This window comes from Balaenoptera acutorostrata, chromosome X (genome assembly GCF_949987535.1).
Source record: "Balaenoptera acutorostrata chromosome X, mBalAcu1.1, whole genome shotgun sequence".
In the NCBI taxonomy this organism is placed as follows: domain Eukaryota; kingdom Metazoa; phylum Chordata; class Mammalia; order Artiodactyla; family Balaenopteridae; genus Balaenoptera; species Balaenoptera acutorostrata.
The window spans coordinates 66,675,165-66,689,027 of record NC_080085.1 but is presented as its reverse complement, the minus strand read 5'-3'; the positions used below and the strand labels follow the sequence as shown (position 1 = coordinate 66,689,027).

Here is a 13,863-nt window from a genome sequence, read left to right as displayed (position 1 = left end):
TTTGCTCTATTTTTTTTCTTATTTTCATAGAACTTATAACCTTCTAATAAACTCCATAATTTACTTACTATGTTTATTGCATATTACCTGTCTTCCTGTGGTGGTTTTAAAATATGTTCACAAATTCTTTGCTATTCCTTCCTTCAAGAGGTGGAATTTAACTCCTTTTTCTTTGAGTGTGGCCTGGACTCAGTGACTTGCTTCCAAGTCAACAGTGGAAGTGACAAAGTGTGACTTCCAAGATTGGCCATAAAAGGCACTGCAGGAGGGGAAAAATGTCACTGTGGCTTCCTCCTTATCCTCTCTCTTGAATCACCCCATCTAGGGGAAGCTACCCGCCATGGCATGAGGATACTCAAGCAGCCTCTTGGAGAGGTTCACATGGTGAGAAATTGAGGCCTCCTGTCAATAACCAGCAAAGACATAAGGCCTCTTACCAATAACCAGGTGAGTTAACTGCCTTGAAAGCTGATCCTTCAGACTCAGTTGTCTTTAGATGCCTGCAGCCTCAGCTGACATATAGACTTACAACCTCACGACAGACCTTGAGCCAGAACCACCCAGCTAAACCACTCCCAAATTCATGACCCACAGAAACTGTGAGATAATAATTGTCGGTTGTTTTAAGCCACTAAATTTTGGAATAATTTGTTACACTGCAATACACTTCCCACTAAAATGAAAATTCCATGAAGGCAGGAATCTTTGTTTTTTTCATTGATAATTAGTTTGAATCACATGAAACTGCCATTTTATTGAGATATAATTGACATATAATATTGTATTAGTTTTAGGTGTACAATATAATGATTTGATATATGTATATATTGCAAAATTACCACCATAAGTTTAGTTAACATCCATCACTATGCATAGTTACATTTTTTTTCCTGTGATGAGAACTTTTAAGATCTACTCTCTTAGCAGCCTTCAAATATACAATATTGTTAATTATAGTCACCATGCTGTACATTATATCCTCAGGAATTATTTACCTTATAACTGGAAGTTTATAGTTTTTAACGACCTTCATCCATTTTGCCCACTCCCTACCCCCCACCTCTGGTAACCAACCCATCAATCTGTTCTCTGTGTCTATGAGTTCAGGTTTTTTCAGATTCCACGTATAAGTGAGCTCATACAGTATTTGTCTGTCTCTGTCTGACTTATTTCACTTAGCATAATGCCCGCAAGGTCCATCCATGTTGTCATAAGTGGCAGGATTTCCTTCATTTTTATGGCTGAAGAATGTGTATATGTATATCACACTTTCTTTATCTATTCATCCATCGATGGACATTGGTTATTTCCATGTCTTGGCTATTGTAAATAATGCTGCAATGAATACAGGGGTGCAAATATCTTTGAGATAGTGATTTCATTTCCCTTGGACAAATACCCAGAAGTGGAATTGCTGGATCACATGATAGTTCTGTTTTTTAATTTCTTTCAAGAACCTCCATACTGTTTTCCATATCCATTTTTAAAATGTAAAAATCTTAGAAAAGTTGAAAGAAAAATTCATCCCTAGGTGCATCAGTCTCAGTCTTAACTTCAACTGGCATTAATTATGGAACAACTGTAACTTATAGTGTGATTTGATCTGAAATAGACTCATAATTATTAGTTTATTTTTGTTATTTACTTTTAAAGTTAGAGATAAAGTTATTCCAAATGCAACACTTAACAATTCAGTTATGTCCACTGATTATTCTTATGAAATCAGTATTAAATTACTGTCTATTTTTACATAGAGAGACTTACAATATATATTCAATATAAAAGAATACATTTTGTCGAACTTTTGTTTTTAATGACTTGAAACAGCCTTTATTCAAAGTCAAAAAAAATAATGATCTCTAATGAACCACACTGCCAAAGATTTTCACATTCTGGTAATCTATGACTTACAATCTATATGTAAAAATAAGCTGTTGTTGCCCTGAGACACTCTTCCTTCCTCTAGCCAGAGCAGCTGCTGTCAATAGGACAATATCTGAATCTTTGAATGAATGATAAGTGGAATAGGGAAGAGGTAGTAAAAATGAAGTTCTCCCTATTGCCTGAATTCTCCATTGCATGAAATTTTACAATCTAAAGAATATTATACTAATGAACAGCTTCCCTGTTTTCCAAATCTTTACTATGAAAATTTTCAACCACACATAAAAGGTTAAATAATACAATGAACATCTATCTGTATACCCTCTGCATGAATTCAACAATTGTTAACATTTTGCTATATTTGCTCTATTTTTCCTAAACTATTTTTAAGTTTTAGAGATCATAATACTTCAGCATGCATATCCAAACAATAAGGACTCCTGTAAAACCACAATACTATGATCACAGCTAAGAAAATTAATCATTGTACATCCTTTAATACAAATTCTCTATTTAAATTGTCCTAAATGTCCCAAGAATATCCCTTACAGCTTTTATTTTTTTCCAAATCAGGATCCAGACAAGGTTCACACTCTGCATTTGGTTGTGTCTCTTTTGTCTCATTTAATCTAGAACAGCCTCTCTCTTTTATCTCTTTTCCCCCAAGTAACTTTTTGAAGAATCTAGGTCAGTTGTCTTAATAGACATTGTATCCTCTTTTTAAAATACAAACTCCTCTTTGATAAGTTAAGGGGCTGATAGCTGGCATTACACCTCCTAATATCTAGGTATGATCAGTTACTACAATAGAACAGAGCCCAAATGGGACAGAAAAGGCAGGTAATTGTGAGCAAAGGATCCTTGGGATGTAAAGAACTCAGGGGCCCAGGTGAAAAGTCCAAGGCAGGGTACTTAAGGCAAGCATGAAGGCATTAGGGACTCCAACTAGGGAGAGGGTCACTGGGAAGCAGTAATGAGTATGAAAAGGGAAGTCGATAATGTCTAAAACAAACAGATCCTATCAATATTTTGTCTACTGTTAGCCCTGTGCCTAAAAAAGGAGTTGCTTCCTCTTTCCTCTTGTAGCACATGGCTGCCTGCCTCAAGGTCAGAACATTCAGACTTAGTACCTATATGGCTCAAATATGTTATGGGTCAAAATGGGGCTTTTGAGGGTTGACTCAGGTACATTACCAAAACTGACTAAATTGTTTTATAAGAAACTGTCAAGTTCAAAAAACAGAATTGGTAACAAACTTTTGGAATACAATACACTCAACAGATGAAGGCTAGTTTACCTGGTTAGTTAGGAATGTAAAATTGAAATACAATTTTATTATGGGGTATGCTCCAGACCAAAGTATTGGAGCATCTCTCAGGCTTACTGAGGAACTGAAAGAGACTAGTTAAGCAGAAAGGCACTTTTAAAGTGAGTGGATAATTCACCCTGGAAATATGTATTAGGGAGGAAAGAAATTCTGAGCATGAATGAAAATTACATCGATACAGCCACTTTTCCCACTACATCCTAATTTAAGCATGTCAAATCAACTATGAATAATATGTATTTCTTCTGCCCTCATAATTCGCCTGCATTTTTTCTTCAAAACTATACTTAGGGCTTCCCTGGTGGCGCAGTGGTTGAGAATCTGCCTGCTAATGCAGGGGACACGGGTTCGAGCCCTGGTCTGGGAAGATCCCACATGCCGCGGAGCGGCTGGGCCCGTGAGCCACAATTGCTGAGCCTGCGTGTCTGGAGCCTGTGCCCCGCAACGGGAGGGGCCGCGATGGAGAAAGGCCCGCGCACCGCGATGAAGAGCGGTCCCCGCACCGCGATGAAGAGTGGCCCCCGCTTGCCGCAACTGGAGAAAGCCCTTGCACGAACCGAAGACCCAACACAGCCAAAAATAAATATAAATAAATAGAATCGCCTTCCCTATAAAAAAAAAAAAAAACTATACTTAAATTGGACCTTACACTCAAAACCTCAGAGAAATTCCATTCCCCTCATACTACTCTATTTTATATATACTATATATATATATTTTATAGATAAAATATAACACACACAACTCTAATTGATTTTATAATATATGTATAACCATCTTTTGAATTTTAAATGTCTCAAAGATAGGTACAAAGTCAAGAACAGTTTTTGTAACCTCCCACTGCATTTAGCAAAATGACTCAGAAAACAGACTAAGAGTGTAAATAATTTCATACGGTGTGGGAAAAAATGTATCTTTATGGGAGATGACAATATCAAAGAAACAAATCTGGCATGCAGCTATTAGCAATGAGGTGACTCTGAGAAAAAGAGCATCCAACAACACTGAGGGAAATAACTTCCAGTTATTAAAGTATTTTGAGCCACTCCCTAAACACAGATGGTAATCACCATCAGTAATAACATTTTCTAAGAGGAAGAACAGTATTATGACTAGATCATCATCTCTGATTTGGAAACAGAAACTGCAGAAGTTGAGTACAAACAAACATGACACATATGAAGTCTGACTGCACAAAACCACTTCTTAAAGCTGATCAAAGAAGCTCAAACATTTTTATTTTTTATTTTTTATTAGCATTTTAAATTTATTTATTTTATTTATTGATTTTTGACTGTGTTGGGTCTTTGTTGCTGCATGCAGGCTCTCTCTAGTGGTGGCGAGCGGAGGCTACTCTTCGTTGCGGTGCGCAGGCTTCTCATTGCGGTGGCTTCTGTTGTAGCAGAGCACAGGCTCTAGGTGCTCAGGCTTCAGTATTTGCGGCACGCAGGCTCAGCAGTTGTGGCTCACAGGCTCTAGAGCGCAGGCTCAGTAGTTGTGGCGCATGGGCTTAGTTGCTCCATAGCACGTGGGATCTTCCCGGAGCAGGGATCGAACCCACGTTCTCTGCATTGGCAGGCAGATTCTCAATCAGTGCCACAGGGAAGCCCTCAAACATTATTTTTAAATCACCCTAAAATAATGAGGCCTCATAATTTGAGAAAGGTTTCTGGATTCTTAATAAATTATATGGTAAAATTTAATTCTTTTTTTAGATACAGTTCTACATGGATAATTTTTGATCACTACAGTAATCAAGAAAATGCAAATTAAAACCACAATGAATATCATTTACTCCCATCAGGTAAACAAAAATTTCAAAATCTGACAATACCAAGTGTTAATGAGAATGTGGAGCAACAGGATCTCCCGTATTCAGCTGGTGAGAACATAAATTAGTACAACCATTATGGAACCCGTTCGGTAATATCTGGCAGAGTTGAATATATGCATATATTAGAACTCAACATTTTCACTCCTAGGCATATTACCCTAGAGAAAATCTCACATGTGTACAAGGGCACATGAACAAAAATGCCCATTGCAAAAAAAACCAAAACAACAACAACAAGAAAAACCCAACACTTTGGAAATAATCTAAATGTGTATCAACTGGAAAATAAAAAATAAGTGGTGATATATACATCATGGAGTATGATGCAGTAGTTAAAATGAATGAACTAAAATAGTGGTTCTCGGAGGACTGGCTCAAGATGGTGGAGTAGAAGGACATGCACTCACTCCCTCTTGCGAGAGCACCAGAATCACAACTAACTGAACAATCATCGACAGGAAGACATTGGAACTCACCAAAAAGGATACCCCACATCCAAAGACAAAGGAGAAGTCACAATGAGATGGTAGGAGGGGCACAATCACAATAAAATCAAATCCCATAACTGCTGGGTGGGTGACTCACAAACTGGAGAACACATACTGCAGAAGTCTGCCCACTGGAGTAAAGGTTCTGAGCCCCACATCAGGCTTCCTAACCTGGGGGTCGGGCTACAGGAGGAGGAATTCCTAGAGAATCAGACTTTGGACGCTAGCAGGATTTGATTGCAGGACTTTGACAGGACTGGGGGAAACAGAGACTCCACTCTCGGAGGGCACACACAAAGTAGTGTGCACATTGGGACCCAGGGGAAGGAGCAATGACCCTATAGGAGACAGAACCAGACCTACATGCTAGTGTTGGAGGGTCTCCTGCAGAGGCAGGGGGTGGCTGTGGCTCACCGTGGGGACAAGGACACTGGCAGCAGAAGTTCTGGGAAGTACTCCTTGGCGTGAGCCCTCCCAGAGTCTGCCATTAGTCCCACCAAAGAGCTGGGTAGGCTCCAGTGTTGGGTCGCCTCAGGCCAAACAACCAATAGGGAGGGAACCTAGCTAGCCCCACTCATCAGCAGACAAGCAGATTAAAGTTTTACCGAGCTCTGCCCACCAGAGCAACATCCAGCTCTACCTATCACCAGTCTCTCCCATCAGGAAGTTTGCACAAGCCTCTCAGATAGACTCATCCACCAGAGGGCAGACAGCAGAAGCAAGAAGAACTACAATCCTGCAGCCTGTGGAACAAGAACCACATTCACAGAAAGATAGACAAAACGAAAAGGCAGAGGGCTATGTACCAGATGAAGGAACAAGATAAAACCCCAGAAAAACAACTAAATGAAGTGGAGATAGGCAACCTTCCAGAAAAAGAATTCAGGATAATGATAGTGAAGATGATCCAGGACCTCGGAAAAAGAATGGAGGCAAAGATCGAGAAGATGCAAGACATGTTTAACAAAGACCTAGAAGAATTAAAGAACAAACAGAGATGAACAATAAAATAACTGAAATGAAAACTACACTAGAAGGAATCAATAGCAGAATAACTGAGGCAGAAGAACAGATAAGTGACCTGGAAGACAGAATGGTGGAATTCACTGCCACAGAAGAGAATAAAGACAAAAGAATGAAAAGAAATGAAGACAGCCTAAGAGACCTCTGGGACAACATTAAACGCAACAACATTCGCATTATAGGGGTCACAGAAAAGAAGAGAGAGAGAAAGGACCCAAGAAAATATTTGAAGAGATTGTAGTCAGAAACTTTCCTAACACGGGAAAGGAAATAGCCATCCAAGTACAGGAAGCACAGAGAGTACCAGGCAGGATAAACCCAAGGAGAAACACGCTGAGACACATAGTAATCAAACTGACAAAAATTAAAGACAAAGAAAAATTATTGAAAGCAACAAGAGAAAAACGACAAATAACATAAAAGGGAATCCCATAAGGTTAACAGCTGATTTCTCAGCAGAAACTCTACAAGCCAGAAGGGAGTGGCATGATATATTTAAAGTGATGAAAGGGGAGAATCTACAACCAAGATTACTCTACCCAGCAAGGATCTCATTCAGATTCGATGGAGAAATCAAAAGCTTTACAGACAAGCAAAAGCTAAGAGAATTCAGCACCACCAAACCAGCCCTACAACCAATGCTAAGGGAACTTCTCTAAGTGGGAAACAAAAGAGAAGAAAAGGACCTACAAAACAAAACCCATAACAATTAAGAAAACGGTAATAGGAACATACATATCGATAATTACCATAAATGTGAATGGAATAAATGCTCCAGCCAAAAGACACAGGCTCGCTGAATGGATACAAAAACAAGACCCATATATATGCTGTCCACAAGAGACCCACTTCAGACCTAGGGACACATACAGACTGAAAGTGAGGGGATGGAAAAAGATATTCCATGCAAATGGAAATCAAAAGAAAGCTGGAGTAGCAATACTCATATAAGATAAAATAGACTTTAAAATAGAGAATGTTACAAGAGACAACTAAGGACACTACATAATGATCAAGGGATCAATTCAAGAAGATATGAGAATTATAAATATATATGCATCCAACATAGGAGCACCTCAATACATAAGGCAACTGGTAACAGCCAAAAAAGAGGAAATTGACAGTAACACACTAATAGTGGGGAACTTTAACACCTCACTTACACCAATGGACAGATCATCCAGACAGAAAATTAATAAGGAAACACAAGATTTAAATGACACAATAGACCAGATAGATTTAATTGATATTTATAGGGCATTTCATCCAAAAACAACAGATTACAGTTTCTTCTCACGTGCACACGGAACATTCTCCAGGATTGATCACATCTTGGGTCACAGATCAGGCCTCAGTAAATTTAAGAAAACTGAAATCATATCAAGCATCTTTTCCAAACACAATGCTATAAGATTAGAAATCCATTACAGGGAAAAAATGTAAAAAACACAAACACATGGAGGCTAAACAATATGTTACTAAATAACCAAGAGATCACTGAAGAAATCAAAGAGGAAATCAAAAAATACCCAGAGACAAATGACAATGAACACACGACGATCCAAAACCTATGGGATGCAGCAAAAGCAGTTCTAAGAGGGAAGTTTATAGCAATACAAGCCTACCTCAAGAAACAAGAAAAATTTCAAATAAACAATCTAACCTTACACCTAAAGGAACTAGAGAAAGAAGAACAAGCAAAACCCAAAGTTAGTAGAAGGAAAGAAATCATAAAGATCAGAGCAGAAATAAATGAAATAGAAACAAAACAATAGCAAAGATCAATAAAACTAAAAGATGGCTCTTTGAGAAGATAAACAAAACTGATAAACCTTTAGCCAGACTCTTCAAGAAATAGAGGGAGAGGACTCAAATCAATAAAATTAGAAATGAAACAGGAGAAGTTACAACAAACACCGCAGAAATACAAAGCATCCTAAGATACTACTACAAGCAACTCTATGCCAAAAATATGGACAACCTGGAAGAAACGGACAAATTCTTAGAAAGGTATAACCTTCCAAGACTGAACCAGGAAGAAAGAGAAAATATGAACAGACCCATCACAAGTAATGAAATTGAAACTGTGATGAAAAATCTTCCAACAAACAAAAGTCCAGGACCAGGTAGCTACACAGGTGAATGCTATCAAACATTTAGAGAAGAGCTAACACCCATCCTTCTCAAACTCTTCCAAAAAATTGCAGAGGAAGGAACACTCCCAAACTCATTCTATGAGGCCACCATCACCCTGATACCAAACCCAGACAAAGATACTACAAAAGAAGAAAATTACAGACCAATATCACTGATGAATATAGATGCAAAAATCCTCAACAAAATACTAGCAAACAGAATCCAACAACACATTAAAAGGATCATACACCATGACCAAGTGGGATCTATCCCAAGGATGCTAGGATTCTTCAATATATGCAAATCGACCAATGTGATACACCATATTAACAAATTGAAGAATAAAAACCATATGATCATCTCAATAGATGCAGAAAAAGCTTTTGACAAAATTCAACACCCATTTAGGATAAAAACTCTCCAGAAAGTGGCCATAGAGGGAACCTACCTCAACATAATAAAGGCCATATATGACAAACCCACAGCCAACATCATTCTCAATGGTAAAAAACTGAAACCATTTCCTCTAAGATCAGGAACAAGACAAGGGTGTCCACTCTTGCCACTATTATTCAACATAGTTTCGGAAGTCCTAGCCACGGCAATCAGAGAAGAAAAAGAAATAAAAGGAATATAAATTGGAAAAGAAGAAGTAAAACTGTCACTGTTTGCAGATGACATGATAGTATACATAGAGAATCCTAAAGATGCTACAAGAAAATGATTAGAGCTAATCAATGAATTTGGTAAAGTTGCAGGATACAAAATTAATGCACAGAAATCTCTTGCATTCCTATACACTAACAACTAAAGATTAGAAAGAGAAATTAAGGAAACAATCCCATCCACCACTGCAACAAAAAGAATAAAATACCTAGGAATAAACCTACCTAAGGAGGTAAAACACCTGTACTCAGAAAACTATAAGAAACTGATGAAAGAAATCAAAGATGACACAAACAGATGGAGAGATATACCATGTTCTTGGATTGGAAGAATCAATATTGTGAAAATGACTACACTACCCAAAGCAATCTACAGATTCAATGCAATCCCTATCAAATTACCAATGGCATTTTTTACAGAACTAGAACAAAAAATCTTAAAATTTGTATCGATACACAAAGGACCCCAAATAGCCAAAGCAGTCTTGAGAGGAAAAAAACGGAGCTGGAGGAATCAGACTCCCTGACTTCAGACGATACTACAAAAGCTACAGTAACCAAGACAATATGGTATTAGCACAAAAACAGAAATATGGATCAATGGAACAGGATAGAAAGCCCAGAGATAAACCTACGCACCTATGCTCAGCTAATCTATGACAAAGGAGGCAAGGATATACAATGGAGAAAAGACAGTCTTTTCAATAAGTGGTGCTGGGAAAACTGGACAGCTACATGTAAAAGAATGAAATTAGAACACTCCCTGACACCATACACAAAAATAAACTCAAAATGGATTCGAGACCTAAATGTAAGACCGGACACTATAAAACTCTTAGAGGAAAACATAGGAAGAACACTCTTTGACATAAATCACAGCAAGATCTTTTGTGATCCACCTCCTAGAGTAATGGAAGTAACAACAAAAATAAAGAAATGGGACCTAATGAACCTTAAAAGCTTTTGCACAGCAAAGGAAACCATAAACAAGACGAAAAGACAACCCTCAGTATGGGAGAAAATATTTGCAAATGAATCAACGGACAAAGGATCAATCTCCAAAATATATAAACAGCTCATGCAGTTCAATATTAAAAAAACAAACAACCCAATCAAAACATGGGCAGAAGACCTAAATAGACATTTCTCCAAAGAAGACATACAGATGGCCAAGAAGCACATGAAAAGCTGCTCAACATCACTAATTATTAGAGAAATGCAAATGAAAACTACAATGAGGTATCACCTCACACCAGTTAGAATGGGCATCATCAGAAAATCTACAAACAACAAATGCTGGAGAGGGTGTGGAGAAAAGGGAACCCCCTTGCACTGTTGGTGGGAATGTAAATTGATACAGCCACTATGGAGAACAGTATGGAGGTTCCTTAAAAAACTAAAAATAGAATTACCATATGACCCAGCAATCCCACTACTGGGCATATACCCAGAGAAAACCATAATTCAAAAAGACACAAGCACCCCAGTGTTCATTGCAGCACTATTTACAATAGCCAGGTCATGGAAGCAACCTAAATGCCCATCGACAGACGAATGGATAAAGAAGATGTGGTACATATATACAATGGAATATTACTCAACCATATAAAGGAACAAAATTGGGTCATTTTTAGAGACGTGGATGGATCTAGAGACGGTCATACAGAGTGAAGTAAGTCAGAAAGAGAAAAGCAAATATCGTATATTAACTCATATATGTGGAATCTAGAAAAATGGTACAGATGAACCAGTTTGCAGGGCAGAAATAGAGACAGAGATGTAGAGAACAAATGTACGGACACCATGGGGGGAACGTGGCGGGGGGGGGTGATAGCGGTGGGATGAATTGGGAGATTGGGGTTGACATATATACACTAATATGTATAAAATAGACAACTAATAAGAACCTGCTGTATAAGAAAATAAAATAAAATTTTAAAAAATTTTAAAAAATAAATAAAATTGTGGTTCTTACTGGGAGGAGGGGAGATTTCACCATGAAAGGGACATCGGGCAATGTCTGGAGACATTTTTGGTTATCACAACTGGGGTGGGGGGTGGAGCGGAAAGTGCTACTGGGATATCACTAAACATCCTATAATGGACAAGAAAGTTCCTCGCAACAAAGAATATACGGCCCCAAATGTCAACAAAACAGAGGTTGAGAAACTCCAAACTAGGGCTACAGGTAGCAACATGGATAAGTCTCACAAACATAGTTGAGGACATAAAAAGTTTCAGAAGTATACAAAAGTCTAAAAATGTAAAACAATACCATATGTTTTTTTTGTATGCACACATATGTAGTAGTGTTAATTAAAATATAAAAATATGCATGGGAATAATAAACTCCAAATTCAGGAGTTTGAGGAGGAAGGAAGGGATGCAACTGGAACACAAAGGGAAACTTCAACTATATATGTAATGTTTAATTTCTTAGGCTGAGTAGTGGATGCACACATATGTTATAGGGTTCCCTATACTCTTTGTAGACCTTAGTTATTTCACTGTAAGAATTTTTAAAAGGAAAATAAACGAATGAACCTGGAGGACATTATGCTAAGTGAAATAAGCCAGACATGGAAAGACAAAAACTGCATGATCTCACTTATATGTGGAATCTAAAGTTGAACTCTTAGAGACTAGAAGGGTGGTTATCAGGGCCTGGGGAGTGGGGGAAATGGGGAAATGTTGGTTAAAGGGTACAGAGTTTCAATTATGCAGGATGAATAAACTCTGGAAATCTAATGTACGCATGATGACTACAGTTAATAATTGTTTACTTAAAACTTGCTAAAAGAGATGTTAATTGTCCTCAACAGCAACAAAAAATGGTAACTATGTAAGGTGATGGATATGTTCATGAGTTTGATTGCAGTAATCATATCACAATGTATATGTATATCAAAATATCACGTTTTACAATTTAAATATATACAATTTCTGTTTGTCAATTATACCTCGATAAAGATGGAGGAAAAAAGATTTTTAAGAAACACAGTCCAGTTTAGGGGGAAATAAAGAAGAAAAATATATAGAGAGTGTGCAGAAATTAAGAGACAAGTTACCAAAATTGAAATAATTCAATAAGTGAGACCAATGATAAACTCTAACATATAAACAGACAAAAATCACCCAGTCTATTACACCAGGGCTATAAAAACACCCCTGTTTTGTTAAGCAAATTAATAATTTCTAGCTATGCAAACACTGAACTAGTTGCCTTCAGAGTATATATGTTTCCAAATCAATTTAATTTTTAAAAAGTTTTAAATTTTTTAGTTTTTTTCCTACCCATTTGCTTTTATTTAAAATCTACCACCTCTGAATTGAAAACAAAAGGGGAAAGCATTAGCTTCTTTATTATTTTATATAAAACATCTCATTTAAATTGTGTGAACCTTTAAAATGAACACTGATCTTATTCCTTAACTTGTTTTCAAAATACTGAGTGTCTAACCTCTTTCATCACACAACTGTCACTATACAAACAGAAGACTAAGATTCCAGATGAAACAGCTGGAGTAGACTAGTGTATGTTTCAAAACATAATTGTTCTTTTCATTTGACCATTCCCAAAAGATTAGGAGTCAGTACTTCAGACATATTAGTAAGGTCAAAAAAGACCAGAACACTCAAATTAGGAAAAGGCAATGTGCTTTGCTGGCCATTTTTGTGACTCCTTGACTAATCACCGCCTCTTACAAAAGAGCTGTCCTTGCGATAACTACAGATATTTCAGATTCCTATAGCATTTCGTATACATAATTTCACAACAATCCTGCAATATAAATAAGGTAGTTGCCTCCTTTTAAAATTAAGGAAGCTAACACTCAGATTTACCTCTGCTCATACAGCCAATTCAAGCTGAAGTCTAGAGCTAACAATAGCCTCAAAGGGATTGACTTAATAGGGCAATGTTTGCAAAACGTATAAAAGAAAACCAGCCAGAGGTGGGGGTAGGGTGAGGAAAATGCTTGAAAACTATCATTACCCTGCAATGAACACAGGCGAGGGGACAAGTTACTCAGAAACTGAGAAATAAACCTCAAGTTACTAGCTGCTTTTCCACCAGGGACTGAACATTTGCTGCCTTGTCAATAATAGACTAGAGAAAAAAACCTATTTTTAGTATGGGTGAAACTTTTCTTGCCTCAGACAAGGCCATTTTTATCCCTGGAAAGTAGAGGGAAGTAGGATTCAACTATTTGACATTAAAACGTGTGAGCTACTTTTCAACCATATTATGGGTTAAATATGGTCTTGGTGCAGTAGTCTATCTTAGATTCTGATTGTTTGGTAGTTGGAATGCTATTTTTCTCCCCATTGAAACAATCATCTGTTTCAAGCTTGTCTGACAAAATCTGTAGGTAAATCATGGACCACTTGTAATGCTATAGCTCCTTCATAAGGAAAAATCCACCTTACAATTTTATTTCTAAGACAAAATAGAGCCCCAAACCACTGATGAAAAAACATTAAATCCTATGAAAACTAAAAACAAC

General features: G+C 37.4%; 1 protein-coding gene across 2 annotated transcripts in view; it reads right to left on the bottom strand.

Moving 5' to 3' along the window:
- The window catches only part of ATP7A (ATPase copper transporting alpha), a 158,036-nt gene that overhangs the window by 90,337 nt on the left and 53,836 nt on the right, over positions 1 to 13,863 (bottom strand). The gene's annotated exons all lie outside the window — the stretch shown is intronic.